This window comes from Elephas maximus, chromosome 25 (genome assembly GCF_024166365.1).
Source record: "Elephas maximus indicus isolate mEleMax1 chromosome 25, mEleMax1 primary haplotype, whole genome shotgun sequence".
NCBI lineage: Eukaryota > Metazoa > Chordata > Mammalia > Proboscidea > Elephantidae > Elephas > Elephas maximus.
The window spans coordinates 32,249,174-32,263,007 of NC_064843.1; the positions used below are offsets into that span (position 1 = coordinate 32,249,174).

The following is a 13,834-nucleotide window of genomic DNA, read 5'->3' on the forward strand; positions in this document are numbered from 1 at the left end:
GTGGACTTAGCACCCTTGTCAAAAATCAGTTAACCTGAGATGTGTGAATTTATTTCTGGAGTCTCAATTCTATTCCATTGGTCTACATGTCTATTGTTATACCAGTACCAGGCTGTTTTGATTACTGTAACTGTATATTTTAAAATCAGGAGGTAAGTGTCATGTTTCTGCAACTGACTTTCAATTGGCTCAGCATCCACAAACAAATGTACGTACCTGCAAGAATACATAAAACAACTGTGGCAAAGTGTTAACAGCTGCTGAATCTAAGTGGAGGATATATGCACAGCTATCCCATTCTTTCAACATTTTTTTTTTTGGCTGAAAATTTTCAATATAAAATTAGGGTAAGTGAATAAATGCAAAAAGAAATACTTCAAGAAAAATTTCAAATCAACTCGCATTTACTGATGGCCTGCCATGTTCCAGGTGTTGCTTGTTCATTCATTTATTCATCCAGTCATTCACTCAACAAATATTTATTGAACACCAAGCCCTGGTGGAGCAAGAGTCAGCAAAACAGACCAAACCCTGTCTTCCTGGAGCCTACATTCTCGTGAGGGAGGCAGATGATGAACAAATCGAGAAGGTATATGCCAGGTGGTGATAACATTTTGAAAAAAATCTAAAAAGGGCATTATTTAGAGGATGGTGAGAAGGGCCTCTCAGAAGAACAGAGATGGAAATGAAGTCGCAGAGATGTGAAGTGAGTAAGCCATCTGAATATCTGATAGAAGCACATTCCCATGGAGAGAAAAGCAAACATAATGGGCCCAGGGCAGGGGAAGGGACCAGTGTGGCCAGAGAGGAGCGACCAGGAGACAGTGTTCAGGGAGGTAGTAAGATCAGAGAGGTAAAGGGGCAGGGCCAGATCTTGCAAGACCCTGACACTTCTGATTTGAGTAAAATGGAAAGCCACCACAGGGTTCTGAGCACAGTGACATGATCTGACTTACATTTTAAATGGATGGGGGTCGGGGAGCAATCAGGAGAAGGAACCGGAGGCTACTGCCACTAATCCAGACAAGAGATGCTGATGGCATGGACCTGAGGGGTGGTGGCAGCTGGTGGTAGAAGGTCCAGCCTCGCCCCACCTCTTTAGCCTCTCCTTTCACCAGGGCCCCCCACTCCTAGTACCCTGAAGAGCTGAAAGAACTGTTTCTGTGGTTCTCCAGAGCAACGGGCCTCTGCCTGAGCTGTGCGCTCTGCCAGGAATGCCCATTCCCGTTCTGCATGCCCAGCGAGCCCCTCGGCCCATCTCTGAGACTGAGCTCAAGTGGCACCTCCCCTGCAAGTCTGTCTGTCTGCCCTCCTCCACCCCTTGTATCAATGAACAGGTCCTGGTCTATCACAGACTCAGTAGTAGCTTCCTTCTGCCCACCCCAATAAGAAAGGTGAAAACTTACTTTGGAATCAGATCCACCTGACTCCAAAGACATCCCTTTGTGATTTCAGACATCTGTGCCACAATGCAATCTTCTACTAAATCTGTACTATCCAACGTGGTGGCCACGAGCCACACGTGGCTGCTGAGCACCTGAAATCCAGCTGGTCTGAACTGGGATGGCTGTTAAGGTAAATACACTCAAAGACTTCGTATACAAAAAGAAAGTAAAATATCTCTTTAATAATATTTTCCTGTTGAAGTAATATATATTGGGTTAAATGAAATATATTATTAAAATTAATTTCACTTTTTTAATGTGGCTACCAGAAAATGTCAAATGGCATGGGCCCACATTCTATTTCTGTGGAATGGCCTTGGGCTAAAGGGGCTGTTCAGAAGACTTTCCTCGACCTTGGTTCTGCTGCTTCACTGCTTCGCAACTTTTCACAGCCTGGAGGAGTGGCTGAAGGAAAATATAAATGATCTTCTAAGTGAACAGGAGTGGATGCACACAAATATGTATTGTTTCCCTTACGACCTGGTCACTTTGGGAGTCGTGTGCCTGCGCCAACAAGGTGGCCACTTTTCAAATCAGTTCTGTCTTCTCTGGGAATAGCCTTCAAAGCCTGAGACCCATTCTTTTCCAAGCCCTCAGAGCTGGCAGACCTTCATCCACTCAGGAAGGAGCTGGCTTCTGGAAAGAATCCAACATCATTTGGATACAAGTGTGGTGAATCAGGTGTGGCACCAAGCTCAGGAATGCCATTTTTGGTCAAATACAAGGTATGACGCTCAGATACCAGGCCAATTGTGTGGGGTAGCTCATAAACCGGCCCTGAAGTGAACTCCAGGGTGGCTGTGAGAACAGCTTTCCTGGAGTAAAGCCTACAGGGCACCCCCACTAGAATACCAACATTTCCAAAGACTCCTTTCTTTACAGTTGCATTTCATAAAGTATACATTTTTTAAAATGACCTTGGCACCAAACTTTATGCTTAAGACTGCAACATGCTTACTGGTCTTGCCAATACTACATTTATTAGTATTACTAATAGCAACAATGTTATGAATATTTGGAATAGGCCAATAGAAAGTTGGGGCCAGGAGTGGAGAAACATGGGCACAAGCCCTGGCTCTATCAGCAAGGAGCTGCGCTAAGGGCTGATCCCTTCTCTGCGACTTCATGTTCTCATAAGCCAAGCAATCACAATAATATCTATTCAAAGCTATAATGCATTCAAGCTGGCTTTTTTTTTTTTTTAATGGCAATTAGGCAATATATAACAAGAGCCATAAAAGCGATTATATCCTTTGACTGAATAACTCACTTCCTAGAATTTATAGTTAGGAAACAATTCAAAAGAAGAAAAAGGCTCCAGGTGCAAATAAGCTCATGGCAGCACTATTCATAATACTGAAAAACAGGAAGCAACTAAAGTGCCCAATAATAAGGAAGCACTTAACCCAATTATGGTGCTTCATGGCATATTCCCCCTTCATTAAAATGGCAATTATATCGGATCAGTGGAAAGTCTTTGCAAAATAATATTAATCGAAAAAACATAAACAACTGAATAAACACTGATTGCAACCATGTACGTATAAACTGCGATTTTGTGTGGCTAAAGATCAAAAGAGGTCACAGGAAAATGTAAGGTGAAGGGGTTTTGAGTTTTAATTTTCTGGAATATTACTGAAACAATGAATAAATTTCAAAAGAAAAATCCATGCCGTATCTACTTCCTTTCTTTGTTACAGCCCTGGTAGCATGATGTTTAAGAGCTTGGCTGCTAACCAAAAAGGTTGGCAGTTCGAATCCACCAGCCTACAGGGCAGTTCTACCCTGTCCTATAGGGTTGCTATGAGTCAGAATCGACTCCATGGCAATGGGTTTAGTTTTTTTTAGTTTTAATGAAACACTGTCCAATCGAACTTCCCGTGATGATGAAACGTTCTGTATCTGCCCTCTCCGACATGGCAGTAGAAGGTCCAGCTGCATGTGGCTGTTCAATACTTGATATGTGTGTGACTAGTGTGAATAAGGAAATGAATTTTTAGTTTTATTTAACTGTAATCAATTTAGATATAAATAAGCACGTGTGGCAGAGGTTCCCATATTGGACAGCACAGATGTAACGGGAGGGTGGTTGTAAAAAGGTTCTGAAAAACATAAAACGCTCTACATATATTGTGTATGCCTTAAAACTCTCATCATTTTCTCTGCATCCCTGTGCTTTACTTTCCAGTCTGGCTGCCAGTATTTCTGGGTCTTCCTTTCCCGATTACAGAACTCCTACTCATCCTCCCAATCTCAAGAAGGAGGCACTTATCCCCCAGGCTCCCTGTGAAAAGCTTTTCTCCCCTGCCATCGTTGCAGCTGCAGCAGCAGCAGTGAGCAAACCATCTGCCAGGTGTTGTGTACAGCACTTTACAGTCAGCATCTCATTCATCTCACAACCCACTCAGGGACGTGGGTGATTACTAATGAGGATGAGAAAACCAAGGCCTGGGGAGGTTCCCTGGCTTACCCAGGGATTACTTGGCTGGTAAGTAGCAAAGTCAGGACTCAAACTCAGGCAAGCTGGCTCCTCCAGCACACTAGTTCTTACCTACTAGGTCAATGGTTTTCAAACTGCAGGCTATGACCCATTAGTGAGCCACAGACACTGTTTAGTGGGTTGCAACCAGCACTTTATTTCTTAAATTTTATTTGATGAACTAAATTATAACAGAAAACATCACATTGTGTCACATTAGTTAGGGTCAGTGCTGCGCCCTGACATGTTTTGTTTTTTGGATTTTTTTGTTTGTTTTTTTTCCAGTTATATCCATCTACATCCAAGTATGCATGCCTTCGGTCAAAATTTAAAATGTTTATCTCATTGTTTGAGAAACACCAGATTCTACTGTTTTTTACTTGATTCATTATAAGCTCCCGGGCGGTAGGGACCTTGTGTCCATCTTCAGTTTGTCCAGGGCCCGACGCATAAATATTTGATAATGACTAAGAATTTGCCTCTGTTTCTCACCTTTAAAGCAAGAACAGATGCCTCACCCAAATGCCTCATTCAACAATGAGGAGGACAAGGAGCTGAGAGGCCATGGGTCTTCATGAAGCTCACACACGAGACAGGGCACAACTGGGCTTTCTGGCTGCTGTGGCTGGCTTAACATCACTGCAATGTCTCTAGCCCTATAGTGTTCCAGGCTTGCTTAAGGGCAGGGTTTTTTATACACTAGGGGAACACCAAGCCCCTATCAGAAGCTAATGAAAAGTACACACCCACTTATCACCAAACATGGAAGAAAATGTCATATAGACCCCGTAAGACTCATCCCTGAATGCCAGGAGCACCTACTATGTGTCAGTCACTATTCTAGTCCCTGCCTTCATGGCGTTTCCATCCAAGTGGAGGTCCTCAAACATACATACATGATCAACAAAACTGGCAAATCTTCAGATAGACTGACCAAGAAAAAAAGGAGACTCAAAGTATTAAAGTCAGAAATGAAAAGGGAGACTTTACTACTGACCTTAACCAATCAAAACCTGTTGCCGTTGAGTTGATCTAGACTCATAGCGACCATACAGGACAGAGTAGAACTGCCCCCACAGAGTTTCCAAGGAGTGCCTGGTGAATTTGAACTGCTGACCTTTCGGTTAGTAGCCATAGCACTTAACCACTACACCACCAGGGTTTCTACTACCGAGCTTAGAGGGGAAAAAAAGAAAATACTATGAACCCTTCTATCCCTATAAGAGAATACTATGAACCCTTCTATCCCAACAAATCATATAATCTATATAAAATGAACAAATCAATGAAATACAATTGAGACTCTAGAAACACACGAATTAATCAAAACTGACTCAAGGAGAAATAGAAAATCTGAATTAACCACAGGTAAACAAGTAAAAAGATTGATCAATAATCAAAAAACTTCCAACAAAGAAAAGCTCAGGACCATATGGCTTCACTGGTAAATTCTACCAAATGTTTAAAGAAGAAATGATGCCAATACTTCTCAAGCTCTTCCAAAAAACAGAGAAGGAAACACTTCCTAATACATCCTCTGAGGTCAATTATTACCTCGATAATAAAGCCAGACAAAGACACCAAAAGAAAGCTACAGATCAATATAGATGCAAAAATACTCAACAAAATACTAGCAAACCAAATTCAAATCACAGCATATTAAAAGGATTATACACTATGACCAGGTGAGATTTATCCCAGGAATGCAAGGTTGGTTCAACATATGAAAATGAATCAATGTAATCCATATTAATAAAATGAAGGGGGAAAAACATATGATTATCTCATAAAAGCACAAAAAAATAATATATTTGACAAAATCAAACACCCTTTCTGATAAATATACTCAACCAACTAAGCACTGAAAGGAACTTCCTCAACCTAACATATCTGTGAAAAACCCACAGCTAACATCATACTTAATGGTGAAGGTTGAAAGTTTTCCCCTCTAAGGTCAGAAACAAGAGAAGGATGTCCACTCTCAACACATCTCTACAATATTGTACTGGATGTTCTTGCCAGGGCAATTAAGCAAGAAAAAGAAATAAAAAGCATCCAGGATGGAAAGGAAAAAGTAAAATTATCTTTATTCACAGATAACATGATCTTACATAAAATTCTTTTTAAAAAATCCACAGAAAAAAAAAAACAAAACTATTAAAGCTAAAAAAATGAGTTCCTCAAAGTTGCAGAATACAAGATCAATAATCGACTTGATGGCAGTGGCTATTATACAAAAATCAGTTGTATTTTATACACTTAAAAAAAAAAATTTTTTTTTTCAATGAGTAATTTGAAAACGAAATAAAAAACAATTCCATTTACAACAGCATCAAAAAGAACAAAATACATAGAAATAAATGTAACCAAGAAGTACAACTCTTATATCCTGAAAATTATAAAACATAGCTGAAAGACAAAGATGACAATACTCCCCAAAGCGATTTGCAGATTCATTGCAATTCCTATCAAAATTCCAACTGCCTTTTTTGCAGAAAAATTCATATGGAATGGCAAAGGACTGCCAATAGCAAGAACAATCTTAAAAAGAACAAAGTTGTAGGACTCACTTCCTGATTTCAAACCTTAACTACACAACTATAGTAATCAGTGTGGTAATGGCATAAGGACAGACATATAGATCAATGAAATACAACTGAGACTCTAAAAATACATTCATATCTATGGTTGATTTTTTTTTTAATTCAAGTATTCTGCTATTGTTGTTGAGAATATACACAGCAAAACACACACCAATTCAACATTTTCTGTATGTGCAATTTAGTGACACTGATTACATCCTTCGAGCTGTGCAACCATCCTCATCCTCCTTTTTTGAGTTGTTCCTCCCCCATTAACACAAATTCACCACCCCTAAGGTTCCTATATGATCTTTCAAGTTACTGCTGTCAGTATGATTCCATATAGATAGTTCTTAAAAGGGCATAACGCTCAAGGCAGACATTTTTTTACTAATTAAGGTAAACTCCAAAAAAATTTTTTTTTTTACTGTTTGGTTTCAGGAAGGCTTTAGGGAATTTTTTTGGTTAAAGGTTCAAAGATTATCTCAGGGCAATAGTTTCTGGGGTTTATCTAACTTTCGTGGCTCCAGGAAGTCTGGAATCCATGAGAATTTTAAATTCTGTCCTGCATTTTCCCCCTTTTGATCAAGATTCTTCTATAGAATCTTTGATCAAAATATTCAGTAATGGTAGCCAGACACCATCCAGTTCCTCTGGTCTCATGGCAAAGGAGGCAGTTGTTCATGGAGGCAATTGGCCCCGCATTCTATTTCCTCCTCCTGTTCCTGACTCTCCTCCTTACCCTGTTGCTCCAGGTGAATAGAGACTAATCATTGTGACTTGGACAGCCACTTGCAAGCTTTTAAGATCCCAGGCACTACGTAACAAACTTAGAGGTAGAACAGAGGCATTAAACATGTTATTGGGCTAATGAACTGAAATATCCCAGGAAACCATGACCCTCGACCTCCAAACCAAGAAACCAAATTCCATGAAGTGTGTGGTTGTACATAAGCAGACTCAGCAGATACTCTTTTTTTTTTTTGTCATTGTTATAAATAAACCTGTCACACGACTTCTGCCAATTCAACTCTTCGCTGCCGTACAACTTATTGACAGCAATTACAATAATCAGCTGTGCAACCCTAGCCTCAATCAATGTGATTTTCCATCACCGTTGATCCCTCTTTTCCCTCTCCTTCCTGCCCCTGGTAACCACTAATAAACTGCCTTTTCTGCCTTTTCTTATCTTTTTACATAAGTGAGGTCATATAATATTTGGCCTTTTGTGACTGAGTTATTTCATTAAGCATAATGTCTTCCAGCTCCATCCATATTGTAGCATGTACCAAGAATTCATTTCTTCTACTGGCTATGGCTGATTTCACTTTTGACAAGGGTGCCAAGACCATTCAATGAGGAAAGAACAGTCTTTTCAACAAATGGTGCTGGGATAACTACACATGCAAAAGAACGATGTTGGACCCTTGCCTCATGCCAAATAAAAAATAAACTCAAAATGAATCACAGACAAATAAAAGGAACCAGGGATCCTTGGAGAAATGAATGATTGTAGGACTGGGGCAAGAAATATTCAAGATAAACCTAAAGCATCTATATACTGTCAGAAAGCAAAAAAATAAAAACCCACAATAATGGGGGTATGTCAAAGAGATGCAAGACCAACTGAAAGAGCTCCCAAGGGCCAAAGTTGAAACAAAATTAATAAAGTAATATTCTCAACAAGACAGGAATAAAAGGGAAGTTCCTCGACATGAGTAAAGACATTTATAAAAAACCAACAGTTAACATTATACCAAATGGAGAAAGATTGAGAACTTTTCCCTCAAAAATAGGACAAGGATGCCCATTCTTACCACTATACAATATTGCACGTGAAGTCTAAGCAAAAGCACTAAGGCTAGAAAAAGAAATAAAAGGTATTCAAATTTAAAGGAAGAGGTAAAACTATGTCTATTCACAGATGATATCATCCTATACATAGAAAAATCTCAAAGATCTACTAAAAAGCTTCCAGAACAATAGAGGAATTTAGCAAAGTTACAGGATACAATGTAAACACACAAAAACCAGTCAGGTTTCTAGACACCAGCAATGAGAAATCTGAAAAGGAAGTTAAGAAAACAACTCCATTTACAACAGCACATGAGAGAATAAAATAGTTAGGAATAAATTTACCCAAGGATGTGAAAGATCTGTACAATGAAAATTAGAAAACACTGCTGAAAAAGACTAAAGACCTAAACAGATGGAAAGGCGTCCGTGCTCATGGATTAGAAGACTTACTATAGTCAAAATATTGACACTACCCAAAGCATCTACAGATACAATACAATCCTGATCAAAATTCCAACAGCATTCTGTACAGAAATGGAAAAACTAATCCTCATCTTATATGGAAAGACAAGAGACTCCAAATAGCCAAAACAATATTGAAGAACAAAGTAGGAGGTCTCACACATCCCAACTTCAAAACATATTATGCAGCTACAATGATCAAAACAGCCTAAACAAACAAACAAAAAAACCAAACCCAGTGCCGTAGAGTCGATTCCGACTCATAGTGACCCTATATCAAAACAGCCTAATACTGGTTTAATGATAGACACACAGACCAATGGAATAGAACTGAAAACCGGAAATAAATCCAAACATCTACGGTCAATTGATTTTTGACAAGGAAGCTAAATCGATTCAATAGGGAAGGAACAGTCTCTTCAACAAATGGTGCTTGCAAAACTGGTTTCCACATGCAGAAAAATGAAGCAAGATCCACACCTCATGCCATACACAAAAACTAATTCAAGATGGATCAAGGACCTAAATGTTAAATCTAAAATCATAAAGTTCTTGGAAGAAAATATAGGAGTAAAACTTTGGGACCTATTTTTCTTCAGTAAGATTATCAAACACAACAACGAATGCACAAACAGCAGGAAACAAAATAGGTAACTGGGACCTCATAAAAGTTAAATACTTATGTTCAAAAGACTTTATCAAAAAAGTTCAAAGATAACCTATCGGGAAAAAATCTTCCCGAATAATATAATCAATAAGGGTCTAATATCTAAAATACGTATAAAACTTAACAACAAAAAGACAAAGGACATGAACAGACACATCACCAAAGAGGATGCTCAAATGGCCAACTAACACATGAAAAGATGCTCAATGTCACTAGCCATCAGAGAAAGGCAAAACAAAGCCACAATGAACTACCATTTCACTCCCACTAGAATGACTAAATTTAAAAACAGGAAAAAGAAAATAACAAGTGTTAATGGGAATATGGGAAATTGGAACTCTAACCCATTGCTGGTGAGAACGCAAAGTGGTACAGCCGTTGCGGAAAAGTCTGGTGGTTCCTCAAAAAACTAAAGGTAGTTCTGCCATTTGACGCAGCAATTCCACTCTAGGTAGATACTCTAGGGATCTATGTAATATAAATGACACGAACAGATATATGCACATCTGTGTTCACTGCAGCACCACTCACAATAATGAAAAGATGGAAACAACCTAAGTGCTCATCAACGGATGAACAGATAAGCAAAATGTGGTACACACATACGATGGAATACTACTCAGCGATAAAGAAAAATGAGCTCCTGAAACATCTTACAGCATGGATGAACCTGAAGTAAGTTAATCACAAAAAGACAAGTATGACTTTGGCACGTTCTCACTTTTATGAAATGACATGAATAGGTAAATATACAGAGACTAACGTTCATTAGTGGTTATGGAGTGGGGGGATGGGGAAGTATTATCTAGGTAACAGGCACTTTTTGTTTATGGTAACAGGGATGGTGGCACCAAATATGGGTGAAGATTGCACAGCTTGACTAATTAATTGATGTCAATAAGCTGTACATAAGAAAAAAGGATGAAATGGGAAATGCTACCTTATAATCTTGCAACAATAACAATAAACAATAAACTGGGGGGAGGGGACTACAGATGCTGATACTAATTAGACATAACCAATCACCTCACCAGATTAGTTCTCTTGGTTTGAGGACTTAGGGTCATGGTCTCGTGGGACAATCTAGTCAATCGGCATAATATAGTTCTTAAAGTTTATGTTCTAGCTCCCAGTATGGCGAGTAGTGTCTGGGGTCTTAAAAGCTTATGAATGGCCATCTAAGATACAACCATTGGTCTCTATTCGTCTGGAACAAAAGACAAAGAAGGAAACCCAAGAATAAGAGAAGGTACTAACTACAGGACTAACTGTCTCCATGAACCACAGCCCCCTCTATCTTGAGACCAGAAGAACTAGATGGTGCCTGGCTACCACGACCAAACGTTCTGATCCGGGACACAACAGATGGATCCTGACAGAAAGGGAGAAAAATGTGGAGCATAACTTCAAATTCTTAAAGAATCCAAACTTAATGGACCTACTGAGGCTGGAAGGGTCCCCAAAACTATGGCCCTGAGTTACTCTTCAAACCCTGAATTGGAACTACATATCCCCTGAAGTCCTCTTTAAAGAGTTTAGCTCTAAAGTAAAAACTGTCACCCTTGAGTACTGCGTTAAAAAAAAAAAAAAAAAAAATCTATATAAGACCAAAGGGTCAACAGCTATTTTAAAGCATAGAGAGCAGGGAGGAGGGAGGGAGTTTAAATGGGAGTGAAACAATGAAGACATAAACCACCAGAATGTTGACATGTGTAGAATGTAACCAATGTTACTGACCACTATGTTTAGAAATGTGAAAGGGAGCAGGTTTTGATACGTATAGTTTCACCAAAAATAAAACAAAATATTAATTAAAAAACTAATAAATAGTACTGAATTATAACCCAAAGTACAAAATAAGTTCATAAATCCAGTGATATAAATGACTGGTTGATCGAATAAATGAATGAATAACCAACAAACCAGCCCACCCACCTGAGACATATAAACTTGCCAGAATTACCGAACAGTAACTAAATGGTCTCTGAAACCGGAAAAGCCAGAGGCCCCACCATCTCCCACCTTTCCCCAGTGTAGTATAATATGTTGGTAGGGGATTCTTGGCTTCTAATGAAGTGATTTTTAAAACTCTGTTCTGAGAATCCCACTGAAACAGACTGAGGAATATAAAGCCAGTGTCACAAATTAGGCTGCCTTATAGTAATGAGGTGTATACCCAAATTTCCAGTACAACAAATTTTCAAGAACTGCTCAGAGGTGAGTTCGAATTTTGTCCTGTGGAAACTTTTGCCATTTTCCTGAGCAAAGTCACATTTGGCTGCCAATGGTCTGTAACCGGTAACTCGCAAAATACAATTAAATCGGAATTTGTTGCCACCATTTAAAACTTGTGGATGTTACATACTAACTTCCGGCTTCTTTTAAAAGAATTCATCCAACACGAACTGCGCATCTGCTGTTGCTAGGTGACATCAGGTGGATTTCGACTCATAACGACCCATATGACAGAGCAGAACTGCCCCGTAAGTATTTTCTAGGGTGATGTAGTGGTTAAGTGCTACGGCTGCTAACCAAAGGGTCGGCAGTTCGAATCCGCCAGGCGCTCCTTGGAAACTCTATGGGGCAGTTCTACTCTGTGGTATAGGGTCGCTATGAGTCAGAATCGACTGGACGGTACGGGGTTTGGTTTTGGTTTTTTGGAATCTTTACCAGAGCAGACAGCCTGGCCTTTGTTCCGCGGAACTGCTGGGTACTGGGTGGGTTCTTACCTTGGCAACACTCACTTCATTTAATCCCAGGACAACCCTACATGCCCATTTTACAGAGGAGGAAACTGAGAACAATAGATGTGACTTGCTCACGGTAACACAAGACGGGCACACTCGCCAGACCTACTCCCGAGCCCAGGCTCCTCACTAACGCTCCCCCGGTGGAAGGAAAGGCCCCAAGGGGGATGAGAACTCTGGGTTCTGGTCTAGGTTCTGAACCACAGCGTCGGGCGGGACCAGGCGATGCTTCGGTTTCCCTGGGCCTCGGATTCCACTCTGCAAGTAACTTTCTAACTGGCGCTCTGGGAAGTTATTCACGCCTCGCGCAGAGAAACGCCCTGGCCAACCAAGTGGCATCGCCCGGGACAAGCTGGCGGCCGCGCCCGAAACGGCCCCTCTCTGTCCCACCGCGTCCCCCATTCCGCCCCGCCCCGAGACCCAGGCTCCGCCGCTGGCGCCACCGTACTCACCTGCCTTGCCGCCGCTCCACTCTCCCGGAAGTGGTTTCCATGACCCTGGGTCCCGGAAGTGACGCACCCTTAGCAACCGGGAGGCTCAGCTCTGCCCGCGTTGCTAGGGCTCGGCTGGGCGGGTACGCCGGGGCTCTGTCGGATCTTTGCGCTAGTAGTGTGAGCTTGAGCCAAGGGAGCGGCCTGGGGAAGTGAGGTCCAGACTCTCTGGATTCTCCGAGCCTTGTTATCAGCTCAACCCATTTCCGCAAATATTTATGGTGGTAGAGTCTTTAATTCTGTGAGCTAGGAGCCTACAAGTGCAGCAGGGAGACAAACAGAAGCAAATTCTTATAATTCAGACAGAAATAATTACGGTTTGTTCCAAAACATTCACCGAGCGCCGGCTGTATGCTATATATAGTTTCTTCAGGGGGATGGGGAAAAGCATCATTCATTCCGTAATCACCTGTTCGTTTGACCAGCAGATAATTATCACCTGCCTTGTTGGGTCACTGAGAGTACAATGCTGAACCAGACAGACACAGGCTCTGCCCTCATGGAGCTTACAGTCTTGTGGAGGGAAAGACTAAAATAATTAAATGAATATGCAATTATGCAATGTGATAGCGTTTGGAAGACAAGAAACAGGGCTCCGTGATTGAGAATGGGAGGTGGGGGAGGGGGACAAGTAGTGGGAGGAACGGAGACCAAATTTAGTCAATATGGTAACCAGCCTTTAAGATGCCCACAATGCTTCTTGGCTCCTGGTATCCATGTCACTGTGTAGTCCCCACCCACACTGAATAGGACTGATCTGTAGAACCAATAGGGTATTGTGGAAAGGAGAGAATTTATGAGTTCCAGGGCTAAGTCATAAAAGACCTTGTAGCTCTGTCTGATCTCTCTTTGATCTCTCGCTCTGGGGAAGCCATCTTGTGAGAACACTCAAACAGCTCTATGGAGAGGTTCACGTGGAGAAGAACTGAAGTCTCCTGCCAACAACCAGCTCCAACTTGCCAGCCATGTGGATAACCCACCTTGAGTGAATCCTCCAGCCCCGAGGAAGCCTTCAGATGACTGTGACCTGGGGACCTGAAATCTTGAAAATAACCTCATGAGAGACATTGAGTCAGAAACACCCAGCAAACTCTCTCTTGAATTTCTGACCTGTGGGAATTGTGGAAGATAATGTTATTGTTTTAAACTGCTAAGTTTTAGGGT

The 13,834-nt window shown here is 40.9% G+C and overlaps 1 protein-coding gene across 1 annotated transcript in view; it reads right to left on the minus strand.

Annotated features, from left to right (window-relative positions):
- MANBAL (mannosidase beta like) overlaps positions 1 to 12,679 on the minus strand; it is a 28,695-nt gene extending 16,016 nt beyond the window's left edge. The window contains exon 1 of the mRNA XM_049869431.1: positions 12,632 to 12,679. The gene's annotated coding sequence lies outside the window, so the exon portion shown is untranslated. The remainder of the gene's footprint in view (positions 1 to 12,631) is intronic.
- Positions 12,680 to 13,834: the final 1,155 nt, after the last annotated feature.